This window comes from Nuphar pumila, chromosome 10 (genome assembly GCF_984573655.1).
Source record: "Nuphar pumila chromosome 10, dmNupPumi1.hap1.1, whole genome shotgun sequence".
Taxonomy (NCBI): Eukaryota; Viridiplantae; Streptophyta; class Magnoliopsida; order Nymphaeales; family Nymphaeaceae; genus Nuphar; species Nuphar pumila.
The window spans coordinates 95,094,000-95,112,787 of record NC_143258.1 but is presented as its reverse complement, the minus strand read 5'-3'; positions in this window follow the sequence as shown (position 1 = coordinate 95,112,787).

Below are 18,788 nucleotides of genomic sequence, written 5' to 3'. Positions count from 1 at the left end.
AGTGCACCTGATAGCTGAATGTTGTTGGTTTTATCTGGAAAGGCTGGTCTAGGATGGCCAGATGCTAACATGTTACTCCAATTAAGATTCTGACTGAAATAGAATACAAGTTCTATTCTACATGAAAGGTGGGGGTACGTAAGGCAAGGTGGTCGTGGGTCTCCTACCTAGGGTTTTCCCTAGCTTCGGCGAGGGGTTCCTCATCATCAAAAAGAAAAGGTTCTATTCCACATGTTGATGAGTCAAATCAGGGCATCCCCACAGGCTGAATGAGGTAGCTAGTTGGATGGTCTTACTATCATAACCGAGGGGTCTCAGGTTCGAATCCCACCAGAGTTATCCTCCTGCTTGCCTTCTAAAAAAAATCAGGGTGTCACCTTTGGAAGATCATAATTTTCCTGACTGGTTGCCGAAGACTCTGCTTCCACCGATGGCTTAATGATCACCTCACCATCGGCATTTTCCTATTTCGAAGACAACAAGCAAGCGAACAATGTTCTTAAGAAAGATGATGGTAATATTTGTGACACTGCCAAGTAGAATGAAAAAGAATTCCAGCATAAGTTCCATGTGATTTCAGAACAATAAAAAAGTTAAGACTTTGTTGCATAGAAAACTAACTAAAAGGTTGGTTTAATGGTTGAGCCCAATCTCCATTTAATGGACCACTGAATTTGACCAGATCAAAAGTTTGCATATTTTCTATATGGACCCAGATCCAGACCTGGCCATCCAGTTTATATTGGAGGATACCAAATTCTGGTAGGAGAGTTGGGCTTTGTGGAATTATGCATGCTTATTTTTAGATGGGGATCCATTGTAGCTAATCCATTTACATGAACTGCCCTTGGAGGACTTGGGTCTGCATGAAGGAAGCCAAAAAGCCTCCTGCCATCAGGTGATATGCCAAATCACCAACGATTATGGGTGATCTGGCATCATCACCGTCCATGTTTCTATCACTTTTCATGGCCTCCATCCATTGTACAAGCTGTGGGGGCCAGTACATGCATGATGTCATCAGCAGCCATCAGCAGTTCACAACAGACTGTGAGGGAAACAAGGACTTACAGATTGAAGATTTGGATCTGGTTCAAATGATGTTGGCGCATGGAGTACAAATGGGAAGTGCATCACTGGATATGGTCCATATGGATCGGATATGGCAGATGTTCCGCTTGCGGCATCCTATAAAAACAGTCTTAGTAAAGTAATGCATGTCTTCTAGGTGCACAATATGGTCAACAACATCAACATACTTCTTTAAGTAGAATTTTCCTCTTTCTGATAATCATTAAGTAGCAATTTCATTTCACTCCCTCTTCTGTTTGTTTAAAAATGAGATCATGTATTAGTCTACTGGATCTTTATATTTCCAATTACCAAATTCATTTCTCAATGTACCAAATTCAGTAACAAATTCTAAGATACCATGCAGCCTACTCTGAACTTTCTGGCTCATGAAAATGATTCTTGATGTGATGAGCTGAAGAGTAAACCTAAATTTTTCATTGACTATGTCAAGTTTTTGGAGGGTGGATCTTTATCTTAGCAACAAGATGGGTCATTACATAGTCTTAGCATGTGGGTCCCATGTGGACCTCAAGCCACAAAACGACATGTTATTCTGTCTTTTAATGTATTTCACATACTTTCTAAATTGAGCAAGTCTTTATCATAAGCATGTTTATTCCAGGGGTATCAGAAACTCTACTTGCATATGGGAAACTTGTTTTCTAGGTAGAAAACGAAATAAGAAACCCAATATTTCAAAAACTTATGTGGGAAACTTATGGGATACTCATGAGAAGCACGTTTCTCACCAAGTGAGAAACCTTTTGCCCACCACATGAGAAACTTACTTTAAACAAAGTTCCTGTTTGTTTCTCATATTTTTTCTCTTTCTATAAAAAGTGTTGAGAAGTGTGTATTTACATTTTTTTAATTACTTGTTTCTAAAATTATATTCTTTTTACATATTATCCATGGAAAAAAGATGTAATATGACAGATGAAATGGGAAAAAACTCAGTTTAATGTAACAAAATTACTTCACCTTATTTCAAGAATCTATTCCAATATCGTATTTAAATACTATATTTATGATATTTGTTTTTTTTATGATCATGTTGGGGGATTAAGGCCCCCCTCCTTTCCAGTATACAAGCACTTCTAGTGGCTATACAACCACCAAAACTAGTGGGGTTGGAACTTGCAACCTAGTTCCATCACATGACTTGCACAAACTGCTCCTACCAAACAAACGGAGCCCATTAGTTATGATATCTATTATTTGATTAAAAGTCAAATGTGGAATACCAACAGGGGCTCAGCTTGTCTGGTAGGAGCAGTTATTGCACGTCACCTTGTGCTGGGTAGTTGCAAGTTCAAACCCCAATTGGTACGGTTGTATAACTGGTAGGTGTCTGCTTAACAACCTCAGCTTTCTCTGTCTAAAATAAAAAACTATAGAAGCATGAACTGGCTGGGAAAAAGAGTGGCCGTCCCCCATTAACTGTGTCAGGTCGGTTACGAGTGAGTTGTACGGTTACAGGTCCATTGACAACAAGAAGATAAAACCATTCGTGATCTCTCTCACTATATATTTTAGAAATAAAGTTTCATTCAATATGGTAGACACTATATGTATATATGAGAACTGAACAGCTTCATCTTTCATTCTCTGCCCAATAGTTTTGAAGTGTTTTATGATAGATTTGAACTGTTAGATGTGTTTAGCATGCGCTATTTAGTGGGAATCGTTTTCTTTTTATGAAAAAATATATTTTTATGAGCCGAGAAAAAATGATGCCTTCATAGCCATTGATTTTGGATCACCTAAAAATCTGTATACAGGTCAGATTCCGGTGATCTAAAAGCCTGTTCCCACAAAACAAAACCTATAGATCATATTTATAGTGTTAAATGTAAGAAAAATACCAAAAATGGTGATTTTTAAGGGCCAGAACAGAAAGTGCGCATAAGGAGCCCATTACTCTCTCTCTCTCTCTCTCTCTCTCTATCTATCTATATATATATATATATATATATATATATATATATATATATATATATATATATATATATATATATATATATATATATATATCCTTCAAATCCAACTCCATATGAAGGGCACCATTTTCAACAAATCTAATGGTGCAAACATTTCAAGGTGACAAGGACATTTTTTCTCCTTTGTTTTAGTCAAAAGTAAGAAAGATCATAGACATTATTTTTATCTTTTTTATGGGGTGAGATCAGGTGATATTGAAAATCACATGGTGGTTTTTTCAATATTCACCATACATTATTGGTGTATTTGAGTCTTTTTTGGGCTCTCCCACATTTCCCTATCACCCGGTCTTTTTGGTGGTACGGACATGACCCCTCCGTAAAGGATGTGTGGTGGAATATCACCTGATCCCAACCCTTTTTTTATCCAAATAGACAAATGTATAACAAGGTCATCTCCCATTGGATTCTTTTCCTTCTTTGCCTCTCATATTATTTTATTTTATTTTTATTTGTATTCATCTTTTATATTTTCTGGTTCTAGTCATGACTTCCAGTCATCTCTGATGGAAGATCAGATGCGATCACATTGCACACTTTTTTTTTTTATAATCTAGGAAAAAAAAACCATCAGCAACTGTATATTGGCTGTTCTCTGGTTGGTAAACCTCTTGAAATCCCCCTTGCCCATTTGGGAGTACACCCAACTTTGACCTTGTGGAAAGGAATGTCACTTGTGTGTTTTGAACTTGTGATTTTCCATCAGCTTGGTGATTTCGGCAAGTAGCCTTTGCCAGATGAGCAGAGCCCTTGTGGATATCACATTGCACACTTCTATGTGCCGCTCCACCTGACCTGTCCTCCATCTTCTGTTCGGCCCCACAGCTGAGAGAGGAGCACAACACAAAGGACCACTCGGCTTTTCAGTGAACCATCTACGGTCATCGTGCCAGCAGACTCCTAGCCGTAGGGGGCATTAGCTTGCACAGAGGAGAGACATCCATGGGAATCTAACCTTGACTGCCCGTCTACCGACCAAGGCCCCAAACTAACACGCCAAACCCCCTTGAGTTTCCCATTTGGGCTTTCAACAAAAAAAAAAAAAAAAAGATAAGAAAAGAATCGAGGAATAAAACAGTGGTGTGCAGCATCTCAAACATCAGTTATTGCCAGAACCTCAGAACCTTTCCCTCATGAAAATCCATGAGGCAACTACATCGCCCAGTTTCCTGCAAAGAAGAAAGAACAAAAGTTAGTGTTGCATGCAATGGAAGGCCGATACATACACTACAAGAAAATACGTTGTTAGCGACGGAATCTTTCCGTCGCTAGTTAGCGGCGGATTAACGAGCGACAAACATCCAACGCTATAATTAATGAAGTTTACGAAAATAACGACGGAATATAGTCCGTCGCCCAGTCCGTCACTACTTAGTGACGGATTTTGCGACGTAATGTTTTATCGTTACGGTCGCACCATTTGCCGACGAAGTTGGCGACCGAATCTAGTCCGTCGCTACTTAGCGACGGACATGGCGACGGAATATAGTCCATCGCTCGTTCCGTAAATTTGATTTACGTTGGCTTAGCGACGAAATTAATCCGTCGCTAAGCCATCACTAATTTTCGAATAACACTAATCCCAGACAGTTTTTCCTTTTCTTCTTTCGCTGCTCCCGCCGTTTGCCGCTCGTCGGTCCCACTCCCGCCATTCACCGGTCCCAACCCCGGAGACAGGTAAAGGAAGGCACCTCCCCCCCCCCCCCCCCCCCGCGTTTTCAGGCAGGGGGTCGACCCCCTACTGTTTTCGGCATGGGGTTAACTCCTTGCCGGAACAGGCAGGGGGTCGACCGCGACAGAGGGTCGACTCACTGGCGGAAAGGCTGGAGGCCGACCCCCTGCCCGAACAGGGGGTCAGTTAATCCCCTATGTTCCGTAAGGCGGTTAACCCCCTTTTTTCTGTGAGGGGGTCGACCCCCTGTCGGAACAACAGGGGAGTCGACCCCTTGCCGGAACAACCTCTTTTTTTTTGTGGTGACTTTATTTTAAAACTGTATTTTTTTGTGCAGATTTTTCAACGGAACCAGCTCGTGCTCAGCCACCTGCGGTAAGTAAGTGACAAAAACAATGCAAATCGGGTAAATACCCGTAGTAAGTAAGTGATGCAAACGTATCACATGTTATTTAATTTATTAGATTTAACACTTTATTGTTCACACACTCACTTAGTTGTTGATATTTAGGGTTGCTTTGTTGGAGTTCGGAGATCATGCTGAGCATGATTTTAATGTATGAATATTGAAGTGTTCTTATTTTTGGAGTACGGAGTCCATGCTAAGCATGATAGTAGTTAGTGAGATATTGAAGTGTGTTTGCAGCATGTACATGTTTGCCATTTGTTTGATATGAATGATTATGATGTATTGCAATGTTTGATATAATTGTATCCATGCTTGCATGTAGTTACTTTCAATTTGATTATGACTTCCATGTGAAATTGTATAATGAATGCATGTTTCAAATGATTGTATCGTGTCATTAATAGTTTGTATATGAAAATATTAAGTTATCAAAGCATACATCAAAATTCTTGTTATTGCATGACATCATATATTGTATGATAAATTTGATATTTTCTTTATCGTAGCATTCTGATTGTTCTCTTTTAATTCGTTAGGCTATTATTCGTAAGATCATAAGAAAATGACTGCAAACTGTGAATAAATGTACCGTAGGATAGTGGACAATGAGTTATCGCATAAATATATAGATGGTGTTGACAGTTTTATAGAATTTACAACGGCAAGTGTCAGTACGGTGGATCCCACAGGTCAGATTAGGTGTCCCTGCAAGATTTGTAAGAATAATTGATTTGTAAAACCTCATAGCGTTAGACATCACCTATACATGAAGGATTTTGTGAGTGATTATGAGAACTGGATGTTTCATGGAGAAGAATTTAGAAACGATTTTGATGCACGGGTGAATGTGGTGCACGATAATCCATATACGGATTTGATATTTAATGCTGCAGGAACAAAACTGTGTTATGCTATGAGTTCTAGTGATGTAAGAACTGCTGTAGATGAAGAATCACCAAACGATGCAGCTAGTAGATTTTATGATTTACTTAGAGATGTTGATGAGCCACTTTGGAATGGTTGCGAGAGTCACACTATCTTGTCTGCAGTTCTTCAACTAATGAATTTGAAGTCCGAGTATAATTTGAGTCAATCATGTTTTGACCGTTTGTGCATAATTGTGAAGAGTATGTTGCCCAAAGATGAGAAATTGCCACAAAATTTCTATCGTGCGAAAGTTATGGTCAACGCTCTAGGTATGAGTTACAAAAAGATTGATGCTTGTCCAAATCACTGCATGTTGTATTTCAAGGAGCAGAAAAACAACATATCATGCCCGTCATGTGGGCATCCTCGGTTCAAGCCAAAGACAAGAGGCAATGGTAGCACGAGATCAAAGGAAGTTTCATACAAGTCGCTCCGCTACTTTCCTATCACTCCTAAATTACAACGATTATATATGTCTTCAAGGACAGCTAAACACATGAGATGGCATGCAAATAAAGTTTGACACGATGAAAACAAGATCAGGCATCCTGTTGACGCTGAAGCTTGGAAGCACTTTGATCGTACTCATCAGAACTTCGCAATGGAAGTGCGAAATGTTAGAATCGGTCTATGTACAGATGGATTTAATCTATTTGGGGGTAGATCAACTCCATACTCATGCTGGCCAGTATTTGTAACTTCATACAACCTTTCACCAGGCTTGTGTATGAAACGTCTAAATCTTTTCTTGTCTCTGTTGATCCTTAGTCCGACCTCACCTGACCAAAATCTTGATGTATATTTAAGGCCATTGATTAATGAACTAAAAGTACTATGGGATGACGGTGTTACCACGTATGATGCCCACCAAAAACAAAATTTCAAGATGAAGGTCATTATTCTATGGACAATCAGTAATTTCCCTGCATATGGTATGCTATCTGGTTGGAGCACACATGGGAGGTTGGCATGTCCGTACTGCATGGAGGATTCCAAAGCTTTTAGATTGAGGCATGGAAGGAAGCCTTGCTGGTTTAAGTGCCATCGTCGATTTCTACCTAGCGACCATCCGTTCCGAGGACAAAATAATGTGTTTAAAGCAGGCACAACTGAAACAGAAGGTCCATCATCAAGATTGTCTGGCATGAAGATTCTAAGAAGATTGCGATATTTTCCAGATGTATTAACAGATGCCCGCAGTCCTACACCCTTTCGTGGATTTGGGAAAGATCACAATTGGATGAAGAAATCTATTTTTTGGGAACTACCGTATTGGCCGACCCTATTGATACGACATAATTTAGATGTGATGCATGTGGAGAAAAATGTGTTTGATAATGTGTTCAATACAGTAATGAATGTTAAAGGAAAAATGAAGGATAATCCGAAGGCCTGTATGGATTTAAAATCAATATGTAAAAGACCAGAATTGGAACTCAAAGAGTATAATGGCAAAGTACTGAAACCAAAGGCAAAGTACGTGCTCAGACCTGATCAAATAAAACATGTATGTCAATGGTTGAGACAATTGAGATTTTCAGATGGATATGTCTCTAACATTGCTCGGGCTGTGAAGATTGACGATGGACAGTTATATGAGTTGAAGAGCCATGATTGTCATATCTTTATGCAACGATTGATACCCCTAGCATTCCATGATATGTTAGACAAACCTATATGGGGGGGTACTGTCTGAGTTGAGCGGATTTTTCAGAACATTGTGCGCATCGGAGGTCATAGTATCAGATATAAAGAATCTCGAGGACTCTGTTATCACCACAGTTTATCTGCTAGAAAAGATATTTCCGCCATCATTTTTCGATGTTATGAAACATTTGATCATACATCTGCCATATGAACTATGGGTTGGTGGCCCTGTGCAATATCGATGAATGTACCCATTTGAAAGGTATATGTTTTTTTATATTTGTCTCTTTAATGACAGATATTTAAAATTTGAAATATATATTTTTTTCCAGATGCATGTTCGACCTCAAAAAAAAGTTTCGTAATAAAGCAAGAGTAGAATGCTCTATTTGTGAGGCGTACACTTTAGAAGAGATTTCAAATTTCTCATCTATGTACTTCGAACCACATATTCCAACACGTTACACATGCCCGCCCCGTAATGATGATGGAGAACAAGTAACTGTAGTTGACAAGCTGTCGATATTATACTTCATATTCGAGTATAAAAAAGTCAAATAGAAATGAATGGTGAGCAGTTTGCAAGGTGAAGACCAAACTATACCCTGAGTATGATCAGTACAGGAAGATGAGTTAGCTGAAGACAGCGATTACTATCAATCAGATGATGTCTATGACTTCACTTATGGTCACGATGTTGCGCATGATATGCATGTCATATCTCCATTGGCATAAAACATTCATAGAGAAATGTGATCCAAATGATGTACCAAGTGGATGAGCAAACAATGAAGAAGAAGAAGAAGAATAAGAAAGTCAAACAAGTGACAATGAAGAATTCTCAAGCTAGTGAGCAAAATCTTGTAATACAAACCTCTATTTAAATGCATTGCAATACTTGATGTGAATGATTTGAATTATTTGAATGTATTGTAATACTTGATGTGAATGAATGAGTTGTATTGCAATACTTGATGTGAATGATTAAAATTTTTATTTGAATGTATTGTAATACTTGATACGAATTATTTGAATGCATTGTAATACTTGATGTGAATGATTTGAATTATTTGAATGTATTGTAATACTTGATAGGAATGATTCGAATGCATTGCAATACTTGATGTGAATGATTTGAATTATTTGAATGTATTGTAATTTATGCAACGAATGATTTGAATTATTGCAATACTTGATATGAATGATTTGAATTATTTGAATGCATTGTAATACTTGATGCGAATGATTTGAATGCATTGCAATGTTTGATGTGAATGACTTGAATGCATTGCAGTACCTGATATGAATGATTTGAATGTATTGTAATACTTGATGTGAATCATTTGAATGTATTGCAATACTTGATGCGAATGATTTGAATTATTGTAATACTTGACGCGAATGACTTGAATGTATTGTAATACTTGATGTAAATTATTTGAATGTATTGTATGACATATGTTATTTGTTAGAATATGGTTCGTGGAGGTTACAGTGGTCGCTCATCCAGTAGTAGCCAGACCCATCTTTCATCTTCATGGGCTCCTGTGATAGGTATATCATTTAACTAATTGAATGCTTGATTAGTTCAAATGCGTATTCTGAGAAAGTCTAATGTATTTTTTTACAGATGATGTTTCGCTTGTACACGACCCACCAACACTAGTTGATCACACAAGTCATGAACCAACACAAGAAGCAGGGTCTTCTCAGTCTGGCACAAGAAGACTCATTCGAATAGTGTATATCGATAATCGACCGTAAGTATTTCGTTTTCAATTATTGCATATCTTATAAATATTTTGTATTGATATTTACTGTGTACCAATTCATGTGCAGCACGAGGTTTGAGCCACAAGAAGTAGTACGGCAGATTAGGAATTCACTTCTTCAACATCTACCAAGATCGGTGGCTCAATGGAAAGAGTACCCAAAGGAGGTGTTAGATAGATTATGGTCCTTATTCATGGTATATAATTGTTTCTCATAGTTAATGTGTTTCATATTTAATTTATTTAAGTAATGTCTACTAACTTTCTGAAAATATTTGTAAGCTTTGAATCGCTTCGCAACTACGGTGAAAGAAAATGATGCAAGGAAGGTGTGGCAGAAGGTGACTGTCAATCGATTTGCAGACATGCTGCACAATATGAAGACTGCAGCAAAAAAAGCATCTGGTGTAATAGATGATCCACTACAGTGGAAGGGCCATGACCTTATTACTATCAGGAGAGATTATTGGGATGAAATGTGCGATAAGTGGACGAGAGATGCATTTCAAAATCGCTCTGCGAAGGCTGCACAAAATCGAGCGAAAATGTCTGAAGCCCATCTACACACAGGTGGATTTAAGACATTTGAAAGCCACCTGAAGAAAATGGTAACTCATCAATATATCATATTAATTTTATAAGTATTATTGTAAACTTGTAAACTAAATCTTTTGTCCTTTAACTTCGCAGGAAGCAGAAAAAGGAGGCATTGTACCATATAAGAATTTGTTTGTTAAAACACATAAACGGAAGACCACGGGAGTATTCGTATCAGAGAAGGCGAGAACGACAACGGTATGTATTTATTCTATTAATAATCATTGCAATATGCAAGTTATCGTAATGTTATCATTAATTATTAATGCATACTTTAAACATTATTTTGTATGAGGCATATGAGCAACAAATGGTAGAGCGATATGACAATGACGCTACTCAACATCCATCATTTGATCATGCCGCATCGGTGACTGCAGCAAGTGAACCCAAAAAAGGTCACGTGTTCGGGTTTGGGAGTAATCTGAACACTTCACCAGTTATTGCTTCTTCTAGTTACGGCTCGCAGACTTCTTCCACCGGCATAAGCTCCAAGCAACAACATATTCTTTCTGGTGATGATGTACGTCAGATCATTAAGGACACAATGAATGACTACTTCCATGACACCGTCGCCCCCTTTCTCCGAGATGAGATCAACAATCTTGTGCTGAACAGGGGATCTTCGATTGCAGGTCCCTCTCAGGTATAATCATATATTCAGTTTTTTGTTTGTCTGCCGTAGAATACATATGAGCATAATCGAATCACATATATAACTTTTTTCCTGCCTTAGAGCACATATGAGCATGATAGAATCACATATAGAGTTTTTTGCCTGCCTTAGAGCACATATGAGCAAGCTATAATCACATATAAAGTTTTTTGCCTGCCTTAGAGCACATATGAGCATGATAAAATCACATATAAAGTTTTTTTGACTGCCTTAGAGCACATATGAGCATGATAGAATCACATATAGAGTTTTTTGCCTGCCTTAGAGCACATATGAGCATGCTATAATCACATATAAAGTTTTTTGCCTGCCTTAGAGCATATATGAGCATGATAGAATCATATATAAAGTTTTTTTGACTGTCTTAGAACACATATGAGCATGCTATAATCACATATTCAGTTTTTTGACTGCCTGAGAACACATATGAGCATGCCAAAATCACATATAGAATTTTTTTACTGCCTTAGAACATATATCATTCATGATATATTCACATATAAAGTTTTTTGCTTTGCCTGCCTTAGAGCACATATGAGCATGATAGAATCACATATAGAGTTTTTCTGTCTGTCTTAGAACACATGTGAGCATGCTATAATCACATATTCAATTTTTTGACTGCCTTAGCACACATATGAGCATGATCGAATCACATATATAGTTTTTTGCCTGCCTTAGAGCACATATGAGCATGATATAATCACATTTAAAGTTTTTTTATTGCCTTAGAACACATATGAGCACATGATAGAATCACATATAGCGTGTAATTTATTTCATTATATTTTGTTTATCAATACTAGTTGTTCTTTTTTTGTGTAGGCTGCTAGCGATAATCAGCGTAACGGAGCTGAAGGGATAGATAAAGGCAATGAAGAAGAAGACGCACAAAATCTTGGCGATGATTAGAGAACTGTGTTGAAGTTCTATTTTTTTTTGTTTCTTAAATGTAATTATTGAATTGTAGTTAATTGAACTTGTTAATTTTAAGGTGAAACGATTAATTGTTGTAGATTCCTTTTATATGGAATTTTTTGTGTGGTTTGTTTTTTATTTACAGGAAATATAAATTGTACAGGAAATATAATTTATATCGTTCTCGGTATTTAATTTTCAAATAATTTTTTTAATTTTTTTTCGTGTTTGCGACGGATTAGCGACGAAACCATCCGTCGCTATGCATATAAATCTAGCGACGACTTAGCGATGGACGTAAATCCGTTGCCAAGCCGTGATCGCCGTTTAGTACCAGCGGATTGGTGACAGAATATATCACTCGTTATTTCGTCGCAATTAGCGACGGACCTGGCGACGAATTTATTCCGTCGCCAGTTAGCGTCGAAAAATTTATGACGTAAGCATACCGTCGCCTAGTCGTCGCTAAGCCTGTTAGCGACGGAATAGCGACGGAATGTGGTCGTCGCTAATCCATGACTTTGTTGTGGTGATAGACACACACACTTTGATGTAGAGACTTATCAAACTTTTATTTTGTTCTAGAAAGAAGGAGAATCAGTCTAATATTAACACAAAATAGGGACTTCTATCTGGCTATTCACATGGTTTCTTTTGTTTCTTATTGAGAAAAGAGAAGACGTGAGAAACTCGATAGATAAGACAAAAAAAAATAATTGATTGTATTGGCCCTTCAACGAGAGAATTTATAATTTACAAAGCCCATACATTTAGGAAAGATAAGGAATAAGATAAGAAAAGCATTACAAGAGAAAAGAAATGAGGTCGTGCTGATCTTCATTTTGGAGAATCTTGCTAATTAATCTTCTTCATACGAGAAGACGTCAAAAACGATAAAAAGATCTGAAACAAGCACGGGATGGGGTAGAACATGTAGATCTGAGTGAGAAAAATTTTTATTTTCAAAGAGAAAAGTCGTCTCATAAAATATGACATCACGACTAGTAAATAAAATGTGTTTATTCAACATACTGGCGATAACCTTTTTGATCGAAAGGGTATCCAACAAAGAAAAAAACGTTTGGAATGTGGAGAAAAATTATCACGAGATTCCAAATTTCTAGAATAACATAAGCAACCAAAAACACGTAGGTGGGTATAGGAGGGTTTAACATTGAGTAACATCTCATATGGAGTTTTGCCTTGAAAGATTGGTGTGGAAATGTGGTTGATGAGGTAAGTGGTGGTTAAAATACATTCTCCCCAAAAGGTTAATGTCATATTAGCTTGAAAACGAAGGTCACATGCTACTTCGAGCATATGACAATGTTTTCGCTCCACTCGCCCATTTTGTTGGGGTGAATGAACACAAGAACGTTGATGGTCTATTCTACTTTGGTTGAAAAAATTCTGCATCATGTGGGACATAAATTCAATACCATTGTCTGTGCGAACATGTTGCACATGACAATTGTATTAAGTTTTGATCATGAAAGGTTTCATTTTTATATTTTATGAGATAATCACAAGTACATCTATAAAAATCATCAACAATGGTGAGAAAGTAATGAGCCTCGGTACGTGTAGACTTATAATATGAACCTCAAATATCACAATGTATAAGATCAAAAGGAACATAAGCTTTAATTATTAGTAATAAGAGGAAATGGAGATCTTGTTTGCTTAGAATGATGACAAACATCACATAAAAATTTTGAAGAAGAAAAAATATCAAAATACTCTTTAGATAACTGAGAAATTTAATCCTTAGACGGATGGCCTAGTCGTGAATGTCATATTTCTGAGGTAGTAATTTTTTTGGTAGTCATGGCATGATGGTGTGGGTAGGCTGGTGGGTAGTGGTGGAGCCCATTTCGAACTTCACCCCCTCCAATCGACCTCTTCATCAAACAGTCCTGAAATATACAAAAAGAAGGAAAGAAAGTGGCAACAATATTAGAAGATTGAAATAATTTTCTAACATATAATTGGTTAAATTGAAAAGATGGAACACAAAGAACATCCTTGAGGCAAATATCCAAAGATATTCCAACAGTACCTACATGGGTAACATTTATGCTTTAATCATTGGGTAATCTACCAGGTTTAATATTAGTGACAAGAAAACAATCGGTTAACAAGGACATGCGTGGAGTCATATGATCTGAAGCACCTCTATCTATGATCCAGTAAGAAACATTTGGAAAGGTATCACCTGCAAGATTGCCCAAGGAGACTTGAACATCGGTATTGAGTCAAGACATAAGTTGATTTTTTTGTTATCAGTGAGTTGCAACAAAGAAGAAAAATGTCATTTTGCATAGCAAGAGGCATGTTGCTCGACTGTGACATTGGCGACATTCAGAGAGTGAGGCTTGAATGCAAACACGTTGTCAACCTTATATTTAGGATAACCAACCGGATAACCATATAAGGCATAACATTGTGGCTTGATGTGACCGACCATCCCACAATGTTCACACCTTGGGCATCCTCGACCTTGTCCCAAGAAACGAGAAAAGTGTTACCTTGATTACGCAAATTTGTATTGGCAGCGAAAGCAGTTGATTCACTTATGACTGCGGGATTGGCTTGCAACATCTTTTGGTTTTTTTCTTGCATTACAAAAGCATACACTTGACGAATGCTCGGTAAGGGTTTTATGGTTAAGATTTGACTCCTCACGATAATGAATGAGTCACTTAAACGCATAAGGAATTGATACATTTTTTCTGTTGTTGACATTCATTCAACTCTTTGAAGGCTCCTTATGTGCAATTCGAAATAAGTAAGTATGAATTCAATTCATCCCACAAAGACTTAAGAGTGGTATAGTAAGAAGCAAGAGACGATTGGTTTTGTCTATAATCTAAAATTAATTTATTTAACTGATAGATTCTTGCAACTTTACTTTGAAAAAATTGTTCCTCTAGATCGACCCATACCTCTATGGCGGTGTCAGCATAAATGACACTTTTCACCAACTCTTTAGTTAGGGCATTTAAAAGCCATAACAAAACCATATGATTATATCGGTTCCATGCTTGAGAATTCGATGAAGGAATATTGGATCACGGTAAGGATCCATCAGTGAATCAAAATTTATTTTTTGCGCTAAGAGTCATTTTCATAGCTCTCTTCCAAGTTCAATAATTATTGTCATTAAAGAGAGAGGAAACTAGAATTTTACTTGGATTATCAGAGTGGTGCAAATAAAATTACATCTTTGGATCTGTCATCATTATGTTGCATTTTGGTAGAGGCCATGTAATTATGAGGCCTTCAATTTTCTATGGGTAAGTCAAATAAATCGACTATAGAAGTCGATGGAACCTATGATAGCCTGAGGTAAAAAAATGTTGATCACTATATCACGATCAACAATGTCAAAGACTCAGGGATGTAACCTTGGGTGTATACAACTTTGGTCTTGACTCCCACATGCAACCAATAATTTGCAGAGACCTACTATGGAACCTGAAAGGGAAGATGATCACTTGAACGATGCATGCTCTGATACCATGAGAAAAGAGAGGACGTGAGAAACTCGACAAATAAGACCAAAAATTAGTTGAGAGTATTGTCTCTTCAACTAGAAAATTTATAGTTTACAAAGTGCATACATTTAGGAAAGATAAGAAACAAGATAAGAAAAATGATACAACAAAAAGGAAATGAGGTTGTAATGATCTTCATTGTGGAGAATCATGCTAATCTTCTTTATTCGGTTACTGTTTTATAATGGTAACAAATCTGCACGGTTGTTATCGTTGGTTACCATTGATAACGAACGATATGCATTATTACTTATCCATCTAAACAATGTAATGCAGTGTACCTATTGCATGTCAAAAGTCACCAGGCACGGTTTAAAAAGTCATTGTCAAATCTTCTTCCTTGCACACACTCAAAGAGAGATAGATGTGGTTACCTGATGTGAGTGTGGATGTTGGTAGTGGATGCCAGAAAAGTGTGCAGCAGTGGGTATCAGGCCGGCTATGCACAGTTGGATCAAAGAGGTGGAAGGAAATGCTGATATAAATCATGGTTGCTATCCATTGTTGGTAGTTTCTTCCTGTCGGTATCTCTCTCCCTTTCTTTTTTAGTCTTTTCCCAAAATGAGGTGAGTGAGAAGGGGGTTGCACAGTCTTTAAATAGGAGAGATAAGAGGAGGAGATAAAAAGAGGTATCTTTGATGGTTGGCGAGGAAAGGTAAAAAAAAGTTTTTGGAGAGAAGGCACTGAAGGGTGTTGACATATATGCAGTGGACTTATTCTGAAGACTGTCAGCTCAAGATAGGAGACTCATAATGAGTCTCTCCACGTTCCAGCAAGAATGCATGGCTGTTAACGAGCAAATTTAGTTCTTTCTTGGAGGATTCTGATTTTTTCTCGTATACTTGTGCGTGTGCGTTATTAGAGAATACATCGGTTGATCTTAAGCAAGGCACTGGCATAGTCTTAAGACATAAGAAAATCATGCTGCTACTGCTTAACCCCAGCAAGCATGAAGTTGGCTTAATGGTCCTTCAATGTGTAAGTGTAAGCAACTCGAAGAAGAGTGTTGAAAATTGTTTCCTTGATCTAGATATACTCCTCATGCTACGGCTGGTCTCGACCATGAGCCTTCATGACTCACACTTAAGTCCAGTGGGGCATGAGAGAGAGAGAGAGATTTTCGGAAAGCATATCATATTATAGTTATCAAAGTATACATTGCTTATCGGATATCATATAATTTCCAAATTCCGTGGCAAAGAGATGTCTTGTGAGAATAGCATACACGACCTAAGCTCGAGGCCGTACGTGACCATTATCTCTCTAAAGTTTAACACGCTCCCCTCCATCTATGCTCACTCATCATAATAAGGAAGAAAAGAACCCTGATTATAGCTACCCAAACCCTTAGGTCTGTGAACCAAATAGACAATCCTTCGGCCCTATGTTCACTGCCAACCTACAAATATTATTATACCTACTAAAACCCTCGGAATATATACACCGACTTTATTATTTCAAGCACTCTTCACCAGCCACGCCCCCCACCTAAAAGAAAGAAAAAGATTTTTTTAGCTTAGGCCCTTCCGTTGGTTACATTAGAGAGGCGCCATTTATTCAGAAAAAGAATCAGGGGATTCGGGCTGCGCCCTTCTCCTCCTCGGTGAGGGCGTGCCGGAAGTGGCAGCGGTGGCCGTAGGGGCAGTTATCTCCGGTGACGACCATCCTGCAGAGCTCCGTCTTGTAGCGAGGGTGGCGGATGACGGGGCGAAGCTCCTCGATGCCGTGCGCGAACTGGCAGTGGTCGCCGTAGGGGCAGCCACCAGTCTGCCGCCACTTGTTGCATAGCTCTGTCTTGAACATGCCCTGCTTGAACGCCTCCACCTCCACTTCCGGGTCTTCGTCCTTCCCGCTGCTCACGCGGACCCTCTGCTCGACACAACACGCACACGGCAACGTCATTATATGGGACTTGGAAGTAAGTGTAACCCAGTCGAGGTGGGTCAAGTGAAAAAGACCAGTACTTTTGCATGGTTTCGTCCGAGATAAATGAAACAGCCTACTCTCACTGTGCTATCAAGCCTTCACTCTCATTCCTGCTTGGGATGACAATTTTCACGCACACGCTTTATGAATTCACGACCTGCCGTGATTTCCCCTATCCGGCTAAGAGCATGCATGGCTTTTGGACGTGGCCAAGGAGTCGAGCTTGGCCTGCTTAAGTTGCTCTAGCGTAGCCTGTTTGAGTTATACCCCAACTGAAGCCTAAAACCACGACTTCTAGGTCAACTATAATGCTGCGATTCGGTGAGCATATAGTCCATTTTAAATAAATGGTTCTACGCCAGCTGAGGCCAGCCTGGACTTGTGTTCCTAACAAATAAACTGAACCCTACGTATTGGACTAAATTATTCGATATTGTGTGAGAGTACGTCCAAGACATTAAGACCCATGAATTAAGGGGAGTTTGGGATAGGTATGGAGCACCCACTCCGCCAAAACGAATCGTACCGTTGGGAGGTGGGACATTCTTTCTTTCTTTTTTTGGAAAGAAAACATTTGGGAGGTCGAACATTCGAATTGACATCAAATGGACTAAGTACATAAAGTCATATTCGCGAGCTCTTGCTGTAAAAATGCAAAGGCAAGAATAAAATCCCATCCCCTAGTAGTATGAGAAATGCTTAATTAAGGTATGCCCTTGCTACAAAAGATGCAAAAGCCATCATATTTGAGCAATTGAAAGTTGAAACAGTTACTTATAGAGAATATATGAAGGGTAGTGTGACACAGTGAGGAGAAGTAAAACTAGAACCTAGAGGTCACTCCGTTTCTTCATGCTTCCAATTGGCTCCAAAAGGAAGACCACAGAGACGGGTTACACTTGATTATCTGAGAAACAAAAAGGGTTACAGTTTACACGTGCCAACAGCTACATTCATGACTTATTTTCAAACTCGATGATGAGAGAAGGTCAAGAAATAAGAACCAGCGAGAACCAGAAAAGTTACGGGGAATGAAGGCTTCCGATGCCGACATTAAGCATTCAGGATCAGTGAATGTCGAATTACATTGCACAAAAAAAAAAACATGTGGTGCCCCCATCTCACTGCATGCCGTGTGTTGCCAGCCCCCCCTAAAACATGTCAAGAACCAGTTAATGTTTGCGGGGCTCGCAGTAGGATAGACGTTTCACAACCAAGCTGGGCGTCCGCTCTCACATAGGGGTCGGCTTGGTCAGGATTGGATGCTGACACAAAGTGGCTAAAGTGGCACTATTGCAAATTTTCAAACCTCTAATGTTCTCGAGTGGAAACGAAAGAGTTGATGGCGACATGATGCACGCCCCCACACATGGGATGTGTACCCTCCAACCATAACCCTTTTTTTCCTCTCTTCGTTTTACCGTAAGCACCAAATAACCAACCGAAATCATCATGATTCGGGACAGGAGATGATAACTGGAAAGGAAACCAAAACGTGAGAGAAAAGTAAAGCTTACCGTCCCGGGAACCGGGCTGGAGACTCTGACTCGGCCCGGACGATTCGCATTCCTCCCGTTCGCGCCCGCCTGGCTCATCTTCAGGAACCCTGCCGA